The sequence below is a fragment of the Ananas comosus genome, linkage group 15 (genome assembly GCF_001540865.1).
Source record: "Ananas comosus cultivar F153 linkage group 15, ASM154086v1, whole genome shotgun sequence".
NCBI lineage: Eukaryota > Viridiplantae > Streptophyta > Magnoliopsida > Poales > Bromeliaceae > Ananas > Ananas comosus.
Window position 1 is genome coordinate 9,707,597 of NC_033635.1, and position 24,108 is coordinate 9,731,704.

The following is a 24,108-nucleotide window of genomic DNA, read 5'->3' on the forward strand; positions in this document are numbered from 1 at the left end:
ACAGTCCCTACAGTTTACAAAACAGTCCCTACAGTTTACAAAATAGTCCCTGCACTAAACAGTAGCTGGCAGCAGCAGTTTTCAACAGTAACAATAACAATAGCAGCAGCAGTTGCAACCAGCAGTAACAGTAGCATTCAGCAGTAGCTAGTGCACTTAAACCCCCCCAAAAAAAGGAATTCTGCTTTTATAAATTAGTCCCTGCAGTTTTTTTAGCGAAAAATCTACACTAGCATACTTGTCTCCAAGGTGATTTCACACTTCTACTTTGTTTCAAATACTTCCAAATACTTCCAAAACATACTAATGACCATCCGAAGCTACTAATTTAGTTCGGAATTAAACCAAATTATATTTTTGCATTATCTTGATCAATTTGATCAAGATTAGCAATGTGATCAAAATTCGATGTATTACAAAAAAATATAAAAAATAAAATTTAAAATTTAAAATTTAAAATTTAAAATTTAAAATTTACTTTTCAAATTCTAAAATTTTAAAATATATAATTTAAAATTTAATTTAATTTCAAAATTTTAAAATCTTGAAATTTAAAAATTAAAATTAAATTCAAAATTTTAAATTCTTGAAATTTAAAATATAAAAATTAAATTTTAAATTATATCTTTTAAAAATTTAGAATTTAAAAAGTAAATTTTAAATTTTAAATTTTAAATTTTATTTTTTTATATTTTTAATCTCAAAATTAAAGTTTATAAGTTTAAATTTTAAATTCTTAATTCTAAATTTTAAAATTTGACATTTTAAATTTTTAAATTTTAAATTTTATACTTTGAGATTTTAAATTTTAAATTTTAAATTTTAAGATTTGAATTTTATATTTGAAAATTTAAAATTTAAAATTTAAAATTTTGAGATTTTAAATTTTAAATTTTAAATTTTAAATTAGAATTTTAAATTTATTTTTTTTAATTAATTAATCGATAAAATTTATAATTTAATTTTTGAAAAAAATTAAAACGTCAGAATTAATCTTCTCCCCGTTAGTTTGGGAGAGGGACAATTTCGGTATTTTTAAATTTCAACAACACATTATGCTCTTATTGTCACCCCTCGGATTACTCGTTTCTCTGAGCTTGCTAACAGACCCGCCGTATACATAGAAATTTCTCTTTTATACGAAGCGATAGCTGTACCTGTATCTGTAATCATACAACACTACAACTAGTAGTATAGAGCTGCTAAAGAAAAATGTATATATAAATAACATCAGTTCAATACATACATAGTATCCCGGTACAAAACACTAGCTCTAGCGAGGCACAAACATCAGTATGTAAAAGAACCAAAAATTACAACTACCTGTAGCTGGTATAAAACTCTAGATTAGCAGCAACTAGGAAGGGGTCAAGCTCGCGACTCCCTTTCCACGGTTTGAATGCGCAATAGCAGCAGCCGAAGAAGTAGGCTCTGCAAAAAGGAGGTCACCAACTGGGTGTGAAAACTACTGCAAAAAGAAGTGGTCCTCAGTGGGTTCCACTACCGGCCTCAACGGCTTACCCATTAACTCTACAGAAGTAAGCAAGGATAGTAAAGAAAGCTGGAATAAATCTACAGTTATATGCCCCTATACTATCACGACCAGCACTAACCATCTGTAGAAAATGCAAATCCTGACCCAATCTCACTAGGGATGTGAACACACCCGTCCCGCCTGTTGAAGCTACACTAACTATCACCACACTAGATCGTCAGTGGAGAGCAAGTCCAAACAGGACAAAACGACATCAATGCAAAAGCACTAAGCCCGACTCCGGAGTGGCACTCGTGGCCGCTACCCAATTGAGTATGCAAGCGTATCTCTGCCGAGCCCAATCAGACTCTCACAGGCTGTAATCAAAGTAGAAAGGTCTAACTGGTCCAACAACCATAATCTACGTGCCCTTGGCACAATCCGATGCCAACACATCAATCTAGGTCCACCGTGAACCACAACGGCACCCGACAATTCAGAACAGTCTATACTCTACTGTAAAAATAATCTCGGCATCCCAGCACGAGCGTAAATACATTCTATACTATTCTGGGTATTCACCGCCCACAAACTGCGGTGATACAAACAAACTACGGCTCCTAGAGCTAAATCTGATAGTTTCTGAAAATAACGGTGTAGAAACGACAGCTTTCTCCTAAGTCAATTCCAAGTCCAACGTGTATAATTAACTAACATTTTATGCTCCAAATTCAGATTTTATTTAAACAACACTCTGCTACCTGCAAAATATGGTCGAAAATCTGCACCTCTTGTGCATGCAACAACGGCGCTACCTCAAGCCCATGCAATGATGTAAATGCTCGCTAACAAAAGAATGTGATGTGCTGGTATCAAATAAGGTACGAGCTCTAATACCAGAAATCAAAATGATACCTGCCACCACCCGGTCGGCTACTGTAGAGTCCTCCATCTGAGCGACATACACCTTGAGCTGTCGCCGCTCACTCTATCGCGGCACAGACTGCGGAGTCCCCCACAAATCACACATTGTAGAGTCCCCTGTGACTGTCTCTGCTGACAAGGTCCCCCAGAACGCTGTCGCCCCGAAGACCCACGACCCTGAGAACGTGATCGTGGAAAATGTAGTATACTGAACTTGGGCAAATTGTGATGTTCGAGTGTGGGAATAGCAATTGAAACTATTTCACATCTTTTGAAGGGTTGTCTAGAGATTTCGGCAAGTTATTGGAGCGAGCAAAAGGCCGAAAGAGCAAAAGCGCATTGCGAAACGCCAAAATCAGCACTCTGTACTAGGTACCGGTACCAGTGTGCTGGGGTGCCGGTACTAGCATGGCAGCTGCATGGCAGTGAGGGTTTATTGGTAATTTTTCCTCTTAGCCTTATCTTCTTGCCTCTTTGGTCGACTCCCCCAGGTGCTCCACTGTGGGATTAAGCTGAGAACAGGATTTGCAACCCTTTCTCTCTCTAGGGTTTTGAAGCTTTTTTAGAGTGAGGTTTGGTGAGTTGAGCTTATTTTTTTCTCCTCTCTCTTGTGTTAGCTGGTTTAGAAACTTTAGGGTCAGCTCTCGAACGAAGGAGGTGGTGTTTTTGCTGAGTTTTCTCAACCTTATCACAATAGATTGCTAATTTTGGAGTTTTGATTAGGTGAGCTATTTAACTACTCACTAGTTTAAAGCTTTAGTAGTGAAGTTAAGTTGTTCTTTGTTCCTTTGATGCTAGCTGATTTAGGAAGGTTAAAAACAACTAGAGAGGAGTTATTTTGCTGTGATTCTTCTACTTAAATCCAGGGAAAAGCTGGATTGAAGCCTCGAGAAGGTGATTAGTTAACTACTTGCCTTATGTTGATTCTATATTAGATGTATTGGTGAAGAGTGATGCTGTTTTGGTTTTTGTTCACAGCAGCTTTGGTATTCACCTTGAGCTGAATATAGCGACCCTTGTGAGCTTGTTTGGGGTGCTTCAACCTGTGTTGAAGTAGAGGTTTAGCTTTATTTTAAACCTAGGTGAGAATCTAGCCTATACTATGTAAGTTTGTCAGGTTATAATGTAGGTTTATAAGTTCAGCTCTTAGCTGATTTTGGATTTATTGTTAAGGTGCTTAGAGGTTGCGGATTACCTTCGCTAGCAGGATCGACGAGGGTCGACGTGTTTTGATGGGTTTGACCTCACCGGAATAAGTGAATTCCCTCTATGTTCTTAATAATGCTATATAATTGTTGATCATGTGTAATTGTGTCATTGGCTCACTATGTGAAGTGTGGTTAAGACAATTAGTATGTCTACTTCATATGGCTGTTACAGAACTCTATAAAGTAGACTAATTGTAGACAAATTTATATTATGCGGCATGCATAGTTAATGTTTAGAATAGATGAATGAACATAGAGCTAGAATTGATATTCATGTGCTAGTAGCATTACAACGGAGTTGTTCAATGCATTAGTTGCAATCCTATCCTATGACATTATTATATCTCCATATAGTAGAGAATAAAGGCACTAAATATATGACATGATGTAACATACCGGACTTCTAAAGTTATGAAGTCACGGTTTATGTTGGGTTGGAAAACTATTTAAATGGTTCCGATGAGGTTCGGTGAAGTTCGGAAGCTTTCGGGCGTTTCGGTGCGCGTAGGTGCGAAAACGGAACCCGAAAGGCCATGTTGGGCCGTGAGCTAAGTTCGGCATTAGCGTGGTTGAAAAGATGATGGAGACATGTTCGAAAACATGTTTGGAGAATGTAACATATTGGAACCCAGAAGGAATTATCAAACTTTAGCCAAATTGGCTAAAGCATGCGAATAAGATAAATGGACGAGTTTCAGTTAACATTCCATCAAGGTTGGAAGGGTTAAGATGAGTTCTAAAAGAGTTAGAAAGGTTTTAGCGTTGTCCGGCACAAAATAGAGTCGAAAACAAGCTAAAAACCAAGTCTGGAGCATTGTGTACCGGTACAAGTTGATGGTTGTACCGGCACAACAAGCGACCCGAAAAATGGCAGCTCTCGGGTTTGAGTGAAAAAGGTTGTTAAACCGGTGAGACGGGAAAGTGTACCGGTACACTTTGGCAGAATGGCAAAGAATTGGTCTGCTGCAATTATAATTGATTTGAGGGGTTTATTTGCAATTGTTACCTAATGTAATAGCCCTAAACCCCTCTTCCTCACAGCAGATCTCTCTCCCTCTCTCCCTCTTGTGTCTCTCCCTCTCCCTCTCAACCGGTTGCAAGAAAAGGGGAACGAAAAGAAGAAAAGAGAAGGAAAAAGAAAAGAGAAGAAAGGAAAAGAAGAAAATGATGGAGAAGAAGAAGCTTACCTCCATCTTCATCTTCCTCATGCTTGGAGGAGCTTGAGAGGTAAACCATTTGTCTCCTCTCATGGTGGGATTAGAGTTAGGGTTTGGTTTTTAAACCCTAATACTTGGAGATTTGGAGCTTCTAATGTGTTTAGAACCATGTAGAGACCAAGAACACATGAAATCCATAATGTTCTTCAAGGTGCTCTAATGGTGGATTTCTAGGGTTTGTTCTAAACACCCTAGAAATGGTTTGAATGCTCCTAACTGAGCTTCTAGATGATAAATAAGCTCTCTTTTGCTTGTTTTATAGATCAAATCCGGAGTATTGAGCATATGTCATATTAGGGCATCCCAAAGAGGGGTTTTGCTCATGTGGGGTTTTGATCTATTTTGACCCCTTGGAAACCTAATTGGGGACGTAACAAACGCGTTGGCGAAGTCGGTTTAACCATTCGTCGAGTGTACGCGAAGTTATTGACAAAATAGTGTTTTGTTGTACAGATGGCCGCAACACGCGGAATAGACGCCAAAAATCGTGAGATCGGAACCGGAGTACCTTGGAGTCGAGGAATAAGCACCAGAAAAGACGGAACGCGATTTGGAGGTCATTTGGAAGTCGCGCAAGAGTTCGGGCCAAAGGAGGCAACTGTTGCCGCGGGAGGCCGATTGCAAGTGACTACAAGCAATCGGAGCGCACGTTAAGGTGGGTTATGTTTACCGAAGCGACTAGGTCACCCTTATGTCTAAGTAAAGTGAATTCATGTTGATGCATATAAATAGCGCAAGATGGATGCATTGATTAATGCTAGAGTATACTCAATAAGCATGATATAGAAATAATAAATGCAAGCATGTGGTTAATGCTAAGAATAAAGATGATGACGTGATAAAAATGCTAAGTCCATGTATGATAAGCACGTGATAGGGATGCTAAAATAAGAATGCTAAGTATAGGACATATCATGTGATGCTAGTGGCATATATATATTAGTTGACATTTGCATGTGAACATGACATAAGGATGTTAACTAAATGCATGGAATAATTTTAGTCAAAGGACATGTATATGTGGACATAAAATACATATAGATCGAGTGGCATCGAACCTAGAGTCGTGAACCTAGGTTAAACAAGTATGAATGTGAACCTAATGTTAGTAAACATAGGTTGAACAAGAGAATCAACGAACCGAGTGTCGATAAACATAGGTTAAATAAGAATGGTATTAAACCTAGTGCTAAAGAACCTAGAATCACATGAACCTAGGTAAGCAATGGTAATGAACCTAGAGTTAATTAATCTAGGCCAAGAGTATAGAAGTAAGGAACCTAAAGTATTAACTTAGGTTCACTAAAGGCTTGGACCTAGATAGGTCAACTCCTTAGGGTAAGACCAACCCTCGAGTTATGTGAAATGGATTCCGGAATCCCGAGGCTAAAAGAATATGCCGAGCGTGGCTAAAGGATTACACCCAGAGTGGTGTTGGGTGTGTGCGACGATTTCGCCGCCCAGGGCTAACCATTGTCGTGGCGTGTGCGACGATTTCGCCGCCGGATGGTTGAGCCAGTTGAGGATCGTACCGCCGGATGACTCGAACCACTGCCGTGGCGTGTGCGATGATTTCGCCGCCGGGTGGCTGAGTCATGACCTAGGCCATTGTTGGGTGAGGTGCGATTCGTTCGCCGCCAGACGGCTAGATTAGGAGGGCGGGGGGGCTGACTGAGCAACCAGAGCGCGGATTATCCGCATTTGATTGACTCAAGACCGAGTCGGGTTGCATAGATGACTAAGGTAGAGATAACCTTAGATATGAGTTGTCAAGGACTATGGCAAAGAATAAGAATGCTAGCAATAATTAAGAATGTTAATGAATAAAGAATCGCCAACGGGCGTAGTGTAAAGAATGATAAGGAATAAAGAGTAAAGAATCGCCAATGAGCGTAATGTAAGAAAGGATAATGAAATAACAAAGTGTAAAGAATGACTTCGAGTAGAATTAAAATAATCTACTTGCATAAGTACAGGTGTTGTATATTGCATTTTGGGAGGCAGGACATCTTAGTTCAATATCTGTTATATATCTGTTATATGTTATTGGACTAACTTGTTACAGGGCCTCATTAGACATATCGACCGAGTTTTTCCCTTAGGTGGCCGTACCCACTGGGAACCATGGAGTTGGTTCTCACCCCACGTTATTTTGGGGTGTTTACAGGTACTCACGTGAGCGGCGCGGCGGTGCGAGACAAGGGCGTAGCTCCGTAGATAGCGTCCTACCCCAGAGACCGAGATAGCAGTACCCGAGTTGGTGGTCTAGCTTGGGAGGTTTAAAGACAAGAACAAATTTATATCATAAACTTGTAATAGATTGTAATAAACATGTTGTAATTTGGAAGTTAAATGTAAACAGAAACTGTGATGTAAAATATGAATGCAAAATGAATGCTTGTAATAGCAAGTAGTTATGTATTTGATACTTCCTTATGCAATCTGGATTGATATCTGTTCCTAGTTGGAACATTCGTTGATCGTTTGGATTGCGACGCCTTGAATGTATAGGGGAGACTCTGTCCGCGTTACAGGGGAATCCCCTGTCCATTCGGCGGTCTGTCGTCGGCGCCACGATCCGGTCCAAATTGGCGGTTGATCGCGGGGCGTGACACATGATAACTAGGATATTTGGATAGACAAGTTACCAATGTAAATAATATGTTTAGACTCACATCAATTTCATATTATTGTATAATCTAGTTGATACTAGCATTTTACATTGTACATAGATTCCGACCTATAGGTCGGCAGTGGACTTTCCATGTTTGAGACACGACGATTGAGAACTTTTGGACGGTGGATTATGCTTGCTTGCCATTGTGCTCATTCGCATATGCTTGTGAGGGTCGCTCTCCACAAGCCGGTACTCTCTATGCGATAGATTGCTCGCCCGTGCCGGATTGGATGCTGAAGTGGATTGCCGTGGGGAGTGTATTCTACCACGAGGTCATTAGGCGCGGCGCAAGCCGGACTACCTTATGTAGGTCACTATGAATTGAATAAAGATACTAAATGGTATTGATATAATTGTCACTAGTAGATAGTGTGCATTTATATGATGACATGACATGTTTACTTATGTAAAGTAGTTACTTTGCCGGTTGCCAAATAGTTGTTGCCTCTGGGATTGTAGTTGCATGATAATTGTTTATTATTATTGTTGATACCAAAAAATTAACACGTCGACCTAACCCACGTATGAGCCAAAGAAATAAGGACACGTGGTACACCAGAAGTCGGCAATAAGATGCCTAAAGGTCAAGAGCGTTTAGGCGGGAACGGTTGATAAGTGGGGCATAACTTCCATAAGAAGTAGGGCGTAACTTCCATGATCATGGCTACACCACTTCCTCCACTACTTTAACCAACCAATAATGTGGGCTGATAAGATATTATAAATAGTAACTTTGAAGCCTGTAAAAGGGGTCTTTCTCTCTTCTGAACGAGAAGACCACCATATTTTCAATACTTTCATTTCCTGCATTTATCGTTTTCTAGGTGTAATCTACATGTAATCTTTTTTACTTGCATTTACTGCTTTCCTAGGAGTAGTTTTTAAGTTAGATCTCTGAAGTCTGTATGCCCCACGAGCACACTCTGTTATAATCTAGATTTTCAGAATATGCCCTTCGGGCACACTCTGTTTTATATGAGTTCCCAATTTCATTTTAATATATAAAGGCATTTGGCTCTTTAAGCCGACCAATCACTGTGTTTTCATCCATTCGACTCTTCAGCCGACCCAAATTTCAGTGTTTTTCGTACATTCGGCTCATCCAACCAAACCGAATTTGTATTAAAGGTTTTCGAACTCGGCTGATCCGATCTCTCATCAGTCGAATCGCTTGATCTAGTCGAAGGGTGCAAACTTTAAGGGTCACATTTCGAAGCCGTTTTTCATCCCTACACGTTCTTCGAGGAGGATCTTTGACCGGGTGGAGGATCGGGGAATTGGGCTCCTAATAATTTTTTGCACGCCCGGTGGGACAACAATTTAGGTAAATTTATATTTTTATTAAAATTATGGTTGATGATAACGCCATGAATTTAAACAATAGGGTCGTTCCTAGAAATTACGGGAGCGATCAACCCAGCAATTTGGATAGTGCTGGAGAACGACAAGCGGTCTTACCTGTCGAAGGTGAGACTAGTGGTCAATCTGACCAACAAGAGCCTAGTTTGGCTCAAGCACTTGGACAAATGACACGGGTCCTACAAGTATTGGACCGAAATAGTCAAAGAAGCACTGCATGGTTAGATGCAGTCTTGGCCGCAATCATGGCCTCCAACGAGAATATTGCCCGAATAGGATAATTATTAACTCGTAATGAGCAACCTATAACAGGCTTATAAGGGCCTGTAATGACACTGGTGTTACAAAATCCTGTAACACCAGCAAATGGTTAGCTCCATTACCAGGGGGCACCATTTCAGGCGGCTTACAGACCGGCTGTTGTTAATCCCGGTCAGCAGCCAGAGATAGCTTGGAGATTACCACCTCCTTCGCCAGTGGCAGCATATCAGCCCCAAAATGTAGGGCTAGAGCTAGAGGGTAGGCTTCGAATATGCAAGGAGTTAACCTTGTTATACCGAATTTCGGTCTATCGCAAGTACCGAATGTAGTACAAGCACAGGTTCCTTTGCAGGGGAACAATAATGAAATATACGCACAAATTGAAGAAGCAATCCGAAATACTATCGGAGTTGGCACAAGACCGGCAATGCGGCTTGTGTTTAGATCATAGTTAGTTAATTCGGACAATTCGATGCGGGTATGATTCGGATAAAATTTGTTTGCTAATTTTTAAATTCGTTAAAAAATATGGCTAAAAAATGGATTCGTCAATTATTTGGATACGTGATTTATACGGAAATTATACGTTCATCAATTAAAAATTCGGGATAAAAAATTCGGCTATTAAATTAAGTTTTTTTTTTCTCTCAAGATTTATGTTATTAGCATAAATACTCATATTTCTTAAGAATATAAGAATAAATAGCTACAAAATTAAGTTAATTACGTAAAAAAATTGAAAAGAGTTTTTTTTTCTGTAATTAAATAAAGAGTTTTTTTTTTCTGTAATTAACTTAATTAACTTAATTTGAAAAGCGCCCGTACCGAATTAATTAATTCGGTACAGGCACTCGAGGCGCTCGAGGCGCTCGAAGCGCGCGTGGGCCTCGTGCCCCGGCCTCGCGGGCGCGCGCGGGCCTCGCAGGAGCGCGAGCAGCCCGGGAACGCACGCAGGCCGCATTTTTTTGGCTCCGAATAATTCGGCCCGCGTATAATACGCGAATAAGTCTTTTTTTACCAAGAAAACACATTTTTTTCTGAATTTTTGGGAAAAATATGAATTCGGTCGTTTAATTCGTTTATTTAAAAATTCGAGAATAATTCATGAATAATTTGCAAATTTACTAACATAGGTTTAGATCTCCTTATCCCGCGAACATCGACGTAGAGCATCCGTATCCGGCAAACTGGAAAAAGCCGAAGTTCGACAAGTTCTCGGGCGATGAGACCGAGAATATGGTCGAGCATATAGCCTGGTTCACGGCCTAATGTAGAGAAGCGGCCGCTGACTCATTTTTGAAACTTCGATTATTTAACATATCATTAACTAAAACGGCGTTTACTTGGTATACAAGTTTATTAGCCAATGCCATCCAAGATTGGGACGAATTGGAAAGAAAATTTCATGAACAATTCTATAAGTCGGAGCGACAATTATCGGTTGCCAACTTGGCTTTATACCGACAAAAGTCAGGTGAAACGGTAGAAGAGTATTTGAACCGTTTCAAAATAGCCAAGACCCGGTGCTTTGTGAGAATGCCGGAATTAGTGTTCGCCAAAATAGCGTTAAATGGTCTACATTTTAAGATAAAAGACCATTTTGAAAATAAGTATTTTTCTAACCTATTTGATCTAGGTGTTCAAGTTGCCCAATATGAGCAATTTCGAAAGGAAAGTGAGGACAATCGGCTGCAATGGAGCCAATATAAAAAGCAAAGGAAAGGTAAAGAGAAATTCTTGATAGAAGAACAGTCGGTTCAAGAAGAGCCGAGCCAATTGAGTGAAAGTAAAGAATCGGCTGATGAAGTTGAGGTACATTTTGCTGGTAAAGAGCCACTTTCTTCAAAGAGAAATCCTTGATAGAAGAACAGATGGTTCAAGAAGAGCCGAGCAAATAGAGTAAAAGCAAAGAATCGGTTTATGAAGCCGAGGCATATACGGCTAGGATGGTAAAGAGTCGCTTCCTTTAAGCCGACCAAGAGTAGCGAAATTAAGATCGGGTCATGGCTGTGTCATTGAGTCGTTGATTTGGCACCAATAGTCATTCGAACGTTCATTCGAGAGACTATTGGGAGGGCATTGTTGATACAAAAAAATTAACACACCGATATAACCCATGTATGAGCCAAAGAAATAAGGACACGTGGTACATCAGGAGTCAGCAATAAGACGCCTGAAGATCAAGAGCGTTTAGGCGGGAATGGTTGAGAAATGGGGCATTACTTTCATGATCATGGCTACACCACTTCCCCCACTACTTTAACCAACCAATAATGTGGGTTGATAAGATATTATAAATAGTAACTTTGAAGCCTGTAAAAGGGGTCTTTCTCTCCCCTGAACGAGAAGACTACAACATTTTCAATATTTTTCTTTCCTGTATTTATTATTTTCTAGGAGTAATCTACAGGTAATCATTTTTACCCGCATTTACTGCTTTCCTAGGAGTAGTCTTTAAGTTAGATCTCTGGAGTCTATATGCCCCACGGGCACACTCCGTTGTAATCTAGATTTTCAGAGTCTGTATGCCCTTCGGGCATACTCTATTTTGTATGAGTTCCCAATTTTATTTTAATATATAAAGGCATTTGGCTCTTTAAGCCAACCAATCACTGTGTTTTCATCCATTTGGCTCTTCAGCCGACCCAAATTTCAGTGTTTTTCGAACATTCGGCTCATCCAGCCGAATCGAATTTGTATTAAAGGTTTTCGAACTCAGCTGATCCAATCCCCTCATCAGCCGAATCGCTTGATCCAGTCGAAGGGCGCAACTTCGAGGGTCACTTTTCGAAGCCGTTTTTCATCCCTACACGTTCTTCGAAGAGGATCTTTGACCGGATCAAGAATCGGGGAATTCGGCTCCTAACAATTATCATTGTTATTTCCATCATGTAGTAGTTGTACTTACTTTCCTTTTTACTTATTATGAACCTAGTGGTGTAATTTGCTGAGATTGGCGGCTTATCCACTAGAAACTATTGTTCAATAGTTCTCACACCCTCTTTGTTGTTGCTTTTATAGAGCGATCCATTACGGGAGAGACTAGGGATTGCGGCAAAGGAGTCGCGTCTAGCTAGACGTACCTTGGAGTTCTGCTAGGTGATCATCTCGCTGTGTTTGAGTTACTGACGAGGATGATGTTCTACCTGTGTATAGAGAAGACTACTACTTGTATATGTAGTTGTTTTGGTGACCCTGAGATGTATATTTGTGATTAGAGAGTTGTACTTTATCATTGTTACCTTTGTTTTCTGATTACTTTGGTGAAGTTGTACTTGTTTTACTCTAATTTTTAGTACACTTTGTACATTCTATGCTTTGATACTATGTTAGATTTTTGTTGATTGGTATTTTCTAGCATAGTTCTAGTAGACGCCTTGTATACTGTAGGTATATGGCGGGTCTGCCCATGTTTCGGGTATGCTTCCGCTGACACCGGGGCATGAAACGTCGGCGGATGCCTACTGCTCGACTGCCCTCCATCATCTGGAGTCGGGCGCTTCCTATCCTGACTCCGCCTCGGCACCTGAGCCCGCTCACAAACCGATACATCTCCTCTCTCCATCCACAACGCCTGCTCAATCGACGCATCCAAAGTTCTCAACCTCTGCGCCTACACCAACCGGAAGATCTCTGGCCTCAAGCCCTCTTCATACAGATACACTTTGTGGGCTTCATCCCTGGCTACAAACGGTACACAGTTCAGAAGCTGAGTAAACCACGAGTGTACTCCTGAACTGATCGCTCCCCCTGTTGTAGCTTCTTCAGGTCCTCCTCGAGTTTTTGCTTTACACTGTTTGGAAAATAGGCCCCGTACAGCAATCCACAAAACTTGTCCCACTTCATTTGTAGCACAACCAGCCCTCGAGTCTACCTTATTCTCCTCCACCAGGAGTGCGTATCACCTGCCAAACAGTGCACTCCCGGGTGTACCTGCTCCCGCTCTGGTACGAACAAGTCCTCGAATAACTTTCTCATCGCACTCACCCAGCCCTCTACAACCCAGGGCTCCGTGCAATTGCAATCAAAGCGCGGTAAATCAAACCGACGAAAACGAGCCAGCATCTCCAGAGAATGTAACTAGCGCCATAAGAACTGTCACTGATGGGGGTACAGCTGTGGCTGGTACGGCCACTGGAGTAGTCGGCGGCGGTGCCGGCTGCTCTGGTGCTCTATGCGCTGTGTTCGGCGGTGGAGTAAATGTTTCACACATCCTCTGTAATAGGGCCCCCTATTGCCTGGTCGCCTCAGTCAAGACAGCTAACTGCTCTATCAGATCAGAGGGTGCACTCGGCCCTGCTTGCTCAGGCATCTCAGATGGCGCGACACGATCCCGTGTCGACGGTCGACCTCGGCGTCGATACATGATTACCTGAAATTAAAACAAGGGTCAGATACAAAACACAATCACTCTCGACCCAATCAAGCGAAAGTCTAGAAGGTCACCCCTATTTCTCCTCAAAATTATGCTATCTGCAGCCAACATATTTCTCTTGACAAAAACAGACACTCCTTCAGTCACTCACTTCACTCTAGGAGGAGTTAAAATAATTTAATCGCTGACTTTCGTAATAAATCAAGCCTCTCACCTCTTGCCTTCCTAAGATTTTCCAAACTTAAGGTTTTCTACGTCCCAACGACCTAATACTAAGCTCTGATACTAACTTAATCTCTCACACCCCGGATTACCATGTTTTTTCGAGCAAACCAGAAGACCCGCCGTATACATAGAAATTTTTTCTGTATACGAAACGATAGCTGTACCTATAAATAAAGCCAAGCTACAACCAAGAGATAAGAGTTGCTAAACTAAAAATATATAAGTATAAAACCTCAAGAGGTTCCAGTACATACAAAAATCTACAACCCAACTCGCTCCAGCGAGTACCACGACAACATCACCATATGTATAAAGAAAGCCCAAAACTACCTCTGGATAGGTGCTCCTCTAGCTAAACTAACAGAGGGATGGCCCTAACTCGCAACTCCTCTGCCACGATCAGAAACAGCGTCAGTAGTAGCCACGAATGAAGGCTCTGCAAAAAAGGTCAACAACTGGGTGTGAGAACTACTACAAAATAGAGTAGTCCTCAGTGGGTACCGTCATCGATCTCAACGGCTCACCTACTGAGTCTACAGAAAAGTGCGTAAGAGATAGTAAGAAAAGCTGAAAACCCAGCAGGCTAACCAATACTGGCTATCTGTAGATGTAACAAAAATGCAACCTCTGACCCAAACTTACTAGGGACTGTGAACGCACCTATCCCACCTATCGAAACTACACCGCGTACCACCTCGGGGGCTACCGGTGGAGAGCAAAGTCCTAACCGAACATTACAACATCAATGCAAAAGCATGTAGCCAAACTCCGGAGCGGCACTCGTGGGCGCGACCCAACCGAGTATACAAGCATGTCTCTATTAAGCTCAATCAAGCTCTCACAGGCTATAATCAATGCAAATTGGTCTAACTGTCTAACAACCAAATCTCACGTGCCCTTAGCACAATCTGAGGCAAAACACAGAAATCTGGTTCCACTGTCAACCGCGACGGCACCCGACAGTCCTAAACAATCTACACACTACTGTAAAATAAACTCGGCATCCCAGCACGAGTGTAAACTCATCCTATACTAGCTCTTAAAGCTAAATCTGATAATTTTCTGAAAGTGACAGTGTAGAACTTATATATTTTCTCCCAAGTCAATTCTAAGTCCAACATGGAAAATTATAATTCTATCTTAACTCCAAATTCAGATTTTATACTCTAATCCCTGAATTCGAGTACTAGCAAGGAAATAAAGCAATGATACATGTCGACAATGCTAAAACTTAAGAGGAATTCTGACGATTTCGGTAAACATTAACCCACCTCGAAACGCTAGTCTAACTATGGCGAGAAGTCCTAAGAAGGGGAAACACGTGCTCACCCGGTCTCCAACGACGCAACCGCGACACCCACGTGCTCGAACAACCCTCCGGATCGATCCACGACCTAGACAACGCACGAATCCACCAGTTAGAGAGAAAGGAAAAGGAGAAGAAGAACCAGCTCCTAAGCTCTCTCTGTCAATATATAGGCTGGGAAAAACATACGGTTGATCGACACATCAAACAACCAAAATGCCCTCTACCTATTCAAAAATCCAGCTGGAGTACCGGTATCCAATTTGGTTACCGGTACTCGGCCTCTCAACCCGCAAGCTCGCATATAGGATACCGGTACTGGCTCGATGCCGTACCAGTACTCAAAATCAGATTGACGCAACCCGAGAGCATTCTGTTATGGAATTATAGTAGGGTACCGGTACTCTCCTGCCTGGTATATGTACTCATCACTAATATCCTGCACTTTGCGGATTTCAGCGTCAGAACTCCACTCTCGCCTCGCGTCGAGTCCATTTTGCGACCAATTCGCACCAAAATGATTTCGACTTGTCCCGACACTCTCCAGATGTGTCGATAAGCCCCAGATGCTGAAATCTCACTAGCAACCAAACACTAGGGATACTACAAGTTTTAAACAATTATAGATCCTATTTGTTTTAGGCATCTCCAATACTTAGATCTTACAATCCCTCAAGTTTCTAGAATTAAACCCTTTTAGGATATCAGAATAGCAAGATAAATTGTAACTTTAATAGCACACTTCATAATATACATATTGATCATAAACAGTAAAATGTCATAGTTGATCTTGTAAAAAAGGGTTTGTTGGGTGGTTGGCATAATATCACGATCTAAAGAGTAGAATTGATAAATAATAATAATAATAATAATAATAATAATATATTTTTTTGAACGGATTAGACGGATTTGAGATTTTCAAGAAATATGGCAAATCAAGTTTTTATTCTATTAGAATGAATATCCTATTTGTCTTTAATTTTATTAAAAGATAAATCTAGTACAATTAATCAATTAATTAATTAATATTTTTTATTTAATTTATCCTATTGATTAATTAATAAATAAATCATTCACTATATAAATGAATTATTTAATTAACCATATTAAATTTTATAATTAATCCTATCAAAAGCCAATATCTATGCTAGTTCAAAAGGTGGTAATCTAGAGGAAAAATNAGAAAATTATTTTAATTTCTGTTTATCCTATAAGTAAGATTATCTTATTTTTGAACTAAACGGTATAAAGAACTTTTAGAGTTTAGGCAGATTAGGCAAGTTTTTTTATATAATAATAATAATAATAATAATAATAATAATAATAAGGGCAATTGCTTATATACCCCTAACAAGTTTTCGCCTTTCTAATTATCCCACTTAGAAAGCTAATATATTGAAAATATCCTTTTTTTTCATTTCAACCTATTTCAAATATACTTCTAGAGTTAAATTCTGTTAATAAAAGCTTATCTGTATGAAAATTTCCTTTCAAATATACCCTTCTATCATCACCGACTTTTGCTTATTTGCTCTTAAGTTAGGGACACAAAAATTATTAGAATTTTTGGTCTTTTCAAATTAGTATGCCCTACTATAATGTAGCACACTGGACCTTTACAAATTACGAGGTTCGAGTGTTTGATATGTATTCCGAACTTTTCCACACTTGGTGGAAGGTCGTAGATGGTATTTCGGCCTAAAAGTTCGATCTCTAGAGTTTTGGCAAGTCCTGAGAGTTTTCACTCTCGGGGACCGGTCCCTGATATGAGAGATCGGTCATCTCAGAACAGTGCTGCGGCAGGACTTGAGGCAACCGGTCCCTAGCAGGTGAGACCGGTCCCCGAGTGCGATTACGCGGGGAGAGACCGGTCCCATGCGGGGAGAGACCGGTTCCCAAACGTTGGATTTTCGGGGCAGGCTGAGAGACCGGTCCCAGGTCGGGGAGACCGGTCCCTTAGTTCGAAAACTGCCCAGACCCGGGCAGTGCACAGGGTGGTTTTTTTAGGGGCTTATATAGATTTTGTTGCTTCTATGGGCCTTAAGGCCATTTCCACTCTCTTACTCCCTCATTTCTCTCCCACACTTTCACTCTAAAGAGAGAAGAAGAATGAGAAGAAGGAGAAGGAGTTGGAGGAGAGCAAGATCTTGAGGCTTTGGGGCATCTTCCTCTTCCTTTACTCACCTTTGGAGGCTTGGAGCTTGGGCTAGGAGCTTGTTAGAGGATCAATCTTCAACCCTAGAAGATTTGGAGCTTGTTTTGGGGCATCTAGAAAGGTTAGTACCTTGATTCTAGCCTTTGATCCATGTTTTGGTAGGTTTTACCATATGAAACCCTAGAAATGAGATTTACGGTTTATTTTGGAGATTTTTAATTTGAGGGCTTAGAGACCTAATTGATGGGTTTAGAACCTTCCTCTAGGTTGAATTGGAAGGGTTCTTGCTCTCTTTGGAAGCTTGAGAAGGGATTTCATCACAAGAGGTGAGTTATGCCCTTTATGCTTAGATGATTTAAGATTGAGCTTTTCGATGTTCGTTTCGATTGTGTAACTCTTGTTCCTACATCTTTAGGGTACTAGGAGACTAGTGGACACCTCCGTTCAGCGAAACGAAGAGTTTCGATTTTCGGTGGATTTGGCTTCATGAAAACGGGGCGAAATAGCCCCCGTGTTTTCTATACTTGTCGTAATGTCATTTTAAATGCAACTCTATGCTTAAAGGAATTTATGTGAATTTTAGAACACTTAAAATGCATGTGTTATGTATAAGAAAATTTGCACTCTATATAGTAGAGGATTCTGGGTATTGTTACATGCATTTGGGTAGTGTTCGCATTAGTCGTTTGAAAACATGCTTCATATGTTTAAAGTGGCTCAATTATGCATTTGTGAACACTTGTGTTAAGCTTGGACTTAGTAAATGAAAGTGTCATAAAGGGGCATTTAGACTAGCACACTATAAGACTATTGTTTTGAGACTTAGAGATAGACCATGGACATCTACTACTTTCTATGTTTTAGATATGATGACATAGAGATAGGCCTATAAGAGAGTTGTGACATATTCCATATTGTTAGACATAAGGACTTAGTACTTGAGACGGATCTTTTGTTACTTACCATTGTGCTCATTCGCACATGCTTGTGAGGGTCGCTCTCTACAAGCCGGCACTCCGGAAATGGCCATCGCGATACATATTCGCTGTGCGGGATTGGGCGCCGAAGTGGATTGCCGTGGGAAAGGCTCATTCCTAGAGTGGGAATGTTGACTACCACGGGGCCATTAAGCTCGGCACCGGCCAGACAGTCTACGGGTGGGTCTCAGGGCCAGACAGTCTTCGGGCGGGTCTCTTCAGATTTGATTTTGAGCATTCATCATGCCATGTGGACATTGATTAGAATAGTAAACAATGACATCTTTGCTATTTGACTTATGGATATCATACTAGCGATACTTGGGTACATTCTTATGAGAATAGCTTTTCTTACTTATGCTAAATCCTGCTAAGTAGAGATATCATGTGGTAGCAAATATTCATACTTATTTACTTGTCATACATACCGTTTTGTTTATATCTGCTTACTGACCCCTTTTTAGTTTGGGCCTAGTGGTGCAATTCACTAAAGCCAGTAATTGCCCACTGGGAACTATTATTCAATAGTTCTCACGCCCCCTGTTTTATGGTTTTATTCAGAGCCTTCGGCACCAGCGGAGGCACGGGATCGCGGCGGGAGTCGCGTAGCTAGTTAGTAGGGAGCTACTTTTGAGCTTAGGTGGTTTACTCTTTCTTTTATTGTATTAGAGAGAGAGAGAGATTTTGAGTACCATATATAGAGAGACCACCTATATACTCTTTATGTTTAGTTTTTGTATTTGGGATTTCCTTTGTACTACTTTATGGCTTTATTAGTGGATTTCAGTTTTATATTTACCCCTTTGTGTAGAGCTTAGTTATTTACTTTGCTCTGATATCGTTAGATTCCTTTGTTCTACTGCTTTATTTATCGTTTTGTTTTAGACGCCTTGTATGTTTTAGACATATGGCGGGTCTGGGCACGCCCCGGGCAGGCTTCCACTAGGTCCCGGGGCGTGACAGATTAGTTTGGTATCAGAGCCTAGGGTTGAGTCTTAGTGGACCTAGCAAACCTTAGGCCGGTTGGACTATAGAAAATAGGCTCGTGAGAGACGAGGTCTATTTGATTTGTAAGCGAAAGTATCGTGATTGGATATCTTGATAACTCTAGAACGTGGAGTTAAATCGAAGTGTATAGCTCCTAATTTCGCGGAGGGTTACGTTGGCGGCCGACAATATAACATCGGAAGTTAGTAGTGAAGCACACTTCATTACTTTCGCATGATTTGGGGCATTACCTTCTTGAGTGGGGATTCGATGGCGTGAGTTTACTAACTTACGCTTTTATGATATTGTAGTGTGATACCGATTACACGCTCCCAATCTGCCGTAGCGGATAACACGACAAATCTGGAGGAGGTCGAGAACTCCGCTACCTCTGGATCCGGCGAGGTCCAAGAGTTGAGGGGCCAGCTTGCGACCTTCACTGATATGGTGGCACAGCAGACTGAGGCGGCGCGCCGACAGGAGGCGCGTATGAAGCGCCTGGAGGATCTTCCGTTACAGCAGGCGGCGGCTTCTAGGGAGATTCAGGCCCCTACACCGCCAGCACCAGTCGTGGACGTCGCGCCGAAAGTGCCATTCCCGCGCCCAGTTCTTCGCGAGCAGCGCTCGCAGCCACGCCTTAGAAGGAGGCTATTGCAGCACCACCTATGCAGAGGCCTCCGGTTGGAGCAGCTTTTCCTATCTTGGTCGAGGGAGCGGAAAGGGACAGACTGATGGAACGCCTCAACGAGTTTAGGAGGTGCAGTCCTTGGATCTTCGATGGCGAGAAGGTCGACCACTGGATCGTGGAGAAGTGGTTGATGCATATGGAGAAGCTTTTCCACGACACCTTCCTGGAGAAGAGAGATCGAGTTTGGCTCGCCACACACCATTTGGACGGCGAGGCCTACCGCTGGTGGATGGATCTCTAGGAGAACCACAGCATTGATTTGGCGGCTATTACTTGGAAGAGGTTCAAGAAGCTTCTTTTGGCATACTACTTTCCGACCAGCGTCAAGAGGAAGATGGAGCAGGATCTACGCAACTTGCGCCAAGGTGATCGGACTGTGGCCGAGTACGAGCAGGAGTTTTCTCGGCTTCTTCACTGCGTGCCTTTCGTCGTGCGAGACGACGAGGACAAGGCCCGCATCTTCGAGTGAGGGTTGCGACCGTCGATCTTCTGGTTTGTGCAATCCTCTAACCTCCAAACCTACCGGGAGGTGGTGGATCGCGCGCTCATAGTGGAAAGCGGCGCGGCAGACGTCCAGGAGCGACGAGAGGTGATGGACAAAGGTAAGGCCAAGAGGCCTGCGGCAGAGAGTGCGAACCAGACGCACTCTAGGAGGTTGCCGAAGCATCCTAGGAGCCAGCAGCGTGGACGCGGCTCAGTAGCACAGCGAGGAGGTTCTGACCGTCGCCGGCATTCCCCGTGTGTGATCTGCGGTGGTCCTCATTTCCCATCGCAGTGTCCACAGCGGGTGGGAAGGTGCTTCCAGTGTGGCCAGGAGGACCACGTTCGGACAGAGTGCCCGAGAGTTCTTCACCGGCACCGTCGATTGTATCGGCACCGGCTCTACCAGCCGTCAGCCACGGGACTCCATCGACACAGTACCAGCCTGGGCGGCCACCCGTCTAGCGCCAGAGCGAGGGATCTCGACAGGCCCCGAGTGGGCATTTGTATGCCGCTCAGACCGAGGAGGCGGCAGCAGCCGAGGATGTGGTTGCAGGTATCATTTTACTTGATGGCATTAGAGTTCGTGCTTTATTTGATACCGGTGCATCACATTCATTTATAAATCGGCTGTTTGTCGAGTTGCATGGCATCCCTTTGGTTTTCTTGTTGCATCCGAGACATGTTGTAGTACCCGACCACACTCTGGATATTAGAGAGTATTGCCCTGGTTGCCCTATTCGGGTAGGAGATTGGATCATGCCCGTAGATTTGCTAGCCCTGCGCAAGCTAGGAAATTTCGATGTGGTCTTGGGTATGGATTGGCTAACCAAGTATTATGCCACGATTGATTATAAGAATCGCACGGTTACTTTTAGAGAACCGGGGTAGACTGAGGTTGTGTTTAGTGAATGCCGGAGTTCGCTTTTTGTGATGTCGATCAGCTCGTCTCGAGCTAGGCAGCTGATCAGCCGAGGATGTGTAGCTTACTTGGCTAGTGTTGTGTTGAGGGGCGAGGATGACAACCCTAGGATTGAGGATATCCCGGTGGTATGGGAGTTTTAGGACATGTTTCCACCTGAGCTTCTGGGTATGCCACCCGATATGGAGATCGAGTTTGTGGTAGATCTCGTCCCTGGGACTACTCCAATCTCGAAGGCACCCTATAGGATGGCACCGGCGGAGCTGAAGGAGCTAAGGGCACAGCTACAGGATCTGTTAGACAAGGGCTTCATTCGACCGAGCGTCTCGCCGTGGGGAGCGCCAGTTCTATTCGTCAAGAAAAAGGACGGATCACTTCGCCTATGTGTGTACTATCGTGAACTCAATAAAGTCACGATCAAGAATAAGTATCCGTTGCCGAGGATCGACGACTTGTTTGATCAGTTTCAAGGATCGTGTGTGTATTCTAAGATAGACTTGCAGTCGGAATACCACCAGTTAAAGATCAAACCCGAGGATGTATCGAAGACGGCTTTTAGAACACGGTATGGACACTATGAGTTCACAGTTATGCCATTTGGGCTTACTAATATCCCGACAGCTTTTATGGATCTGATGAACCGTGTTTTTAAGCCTTATCTAGACAGGTTCGTCGTGGTATTCATCGACGATATTTTGGTTTATTCCCGAAGTGATGCGGATCACGAGGAGCATTTGAGGCTAGTACTTCAATTACTTCTGGAAAAGGAGCTTTACGCCAAGCTGAAAAAGTGTGAATTTTGGCTTCGAGAGGTAGCCTTTCTTGGACATTTGATGTCGAGATCGGGTATAGCCGTGGATCCTAAGAAGATTGAGGCTATCAAGGATTGGCCGAGACCGACGAGCGTTACGGAGATTTGGAGTTTCCTTGGATTGGCCGGTTACTACCGGAGATTTGTTGAGGGGTTCGCTAAGCTATCTACTCCCCTCACGAGGCTCATGCATAAAGGTGTCAAGTTCATCTGGAATGATGCGTGTGAGAGAAGCTTCCAAGAGCTGAAACAACGNGCTAAGCTATCTACTCCCCTCACGAGGCTCACGCATAAAGGTGTTAAGTTTATTTGGAATGATGCGTGCGAGCGAAGCTTCCAAGAGTTGAAGCAACGATTGACTACCGCCCCGATCTTGACCCTACCAGTAGCTGGAGCAGGGTATGTGGTTTATAGCGATACATCTCTTAATGGATTGGGCTGTGTTTTGATGCATGATGGCAAGGTGATCGCGTATGCTTCTCACCAACTGAATGAATATGAAAAAAATTACCCTACACATGATTTGGAGTTGGCGGCCGTAGTTTTCGCATTGAAGTTATGGCGCCATTACTTATATGGCGAGCGATGTGAAGTATACACGGATCACAAGAGCTTGAAGTATTTGTTCACTCAGAAGGAGTTGAACTTGAGACAACGCAGATGGTTGGAGCTGCTCAAGGATTATGATTTGACGATTCTTTACCACCCGGGCAAGGCTAACATGGTGGCGGATGCGTTAAGGAGGAAATCTACTGAAAACTTAGCGATGCATGTTGTTACTCAACAGCAGTTGATCGAGCAGACGAAGCGGTTGGAGTTGGAGGTAGTGACTCCTGACACACCTTTGAGATTGATGACCTTGGTAGCGCAACCTATACTCTTAGATAGAATTAAAGAGAAGCAAGCTTCCAATGTGGAGTTGCAAAGGATTAAAGGTAAAATGGTTGATGGTTGCACCGCCGACTACCTCGTGGATGACCAAGGATTGATGCGTTTCTGTGGACGGATTTGTGTACCGGGGGATTCGGAAATTAAAGAGGATATTCTTCAAGAAGCGCACCGAGCGCCCTATGCTATACATTCGGGAGGCACCGAGATGTACAAGGACTTGAAGTTGCTTTATTGGTGGCTTGGGATGAAAAAGGACGTTAGCGAGTTTGTAGCTCGTTGTCTAACTTGCCAACAAGTAAAGGCTGAGCATCGATTACCCACGAAAAAATTTCAGAATTTGCCTATTCCAGTGTGGAAGTGGGAAAAGATCACCATAGATTTCGTGACTGGATTGCCCCGCTCTCAGGCCGGGCATGATGCTATTTGGGTGATCGTGGATAGGTTGACGAAGTCGGCGCACTTCATACTTATTCGTACTAGTTGGACCGAAGAGAAGCTCGCACAAGTGTACCTTGATGAGATTGTGCGACTTCACGGAGTACTTACATCGATAGTATCGGATCGAGACACTCGGTTTGTGTCTCACTTTTGGAGGAGTCTACAGGACGCCTTGGGCACCCGACTCGACTTCAGCACTGCTTTCCACTCTCAGAGTGATGGGCAGTCGGAACGCACCATTCAGACTTTAGAGGATATGTTCCGAGCGTATGTGATAGACTTCTAGGGAGGATGGTCGCAGTATCTACCTATGGCAGAGTTTGCTTATAACAACAGTTATCAAGCAAGCATCAAGATGGCGCCGTTTGAAGCACTTTATGGACGGAAGTGTAGATCGCCACTTCATTGGAGTGAAGTTGGCGAGAGATTGGCTTTAGGTCCTGATGTGCTCCAGGAAGCTGAGGACAAAGTTCGAATTGCTCGGGAGCGACTTTTGACGGCACAGAGTTGACAGAGGAGCTACGTCGATCAACAACAGCGAGACTTGGAGTTCCAAGTAGGATACCATGTTGTCTTGAAGTTCTCGCCGACTAGAGGGATCAAGAGATTCGGGATTCAGGGTAAGTTGAGCCCCCGTTTCATTGGACCGTATGAGATTTTGGAATGGGTAGTTACGGTAGAGTATCGACTTGCTCTACCACCGAACTTATCGGGCGTGCACAACGTCTTTCAT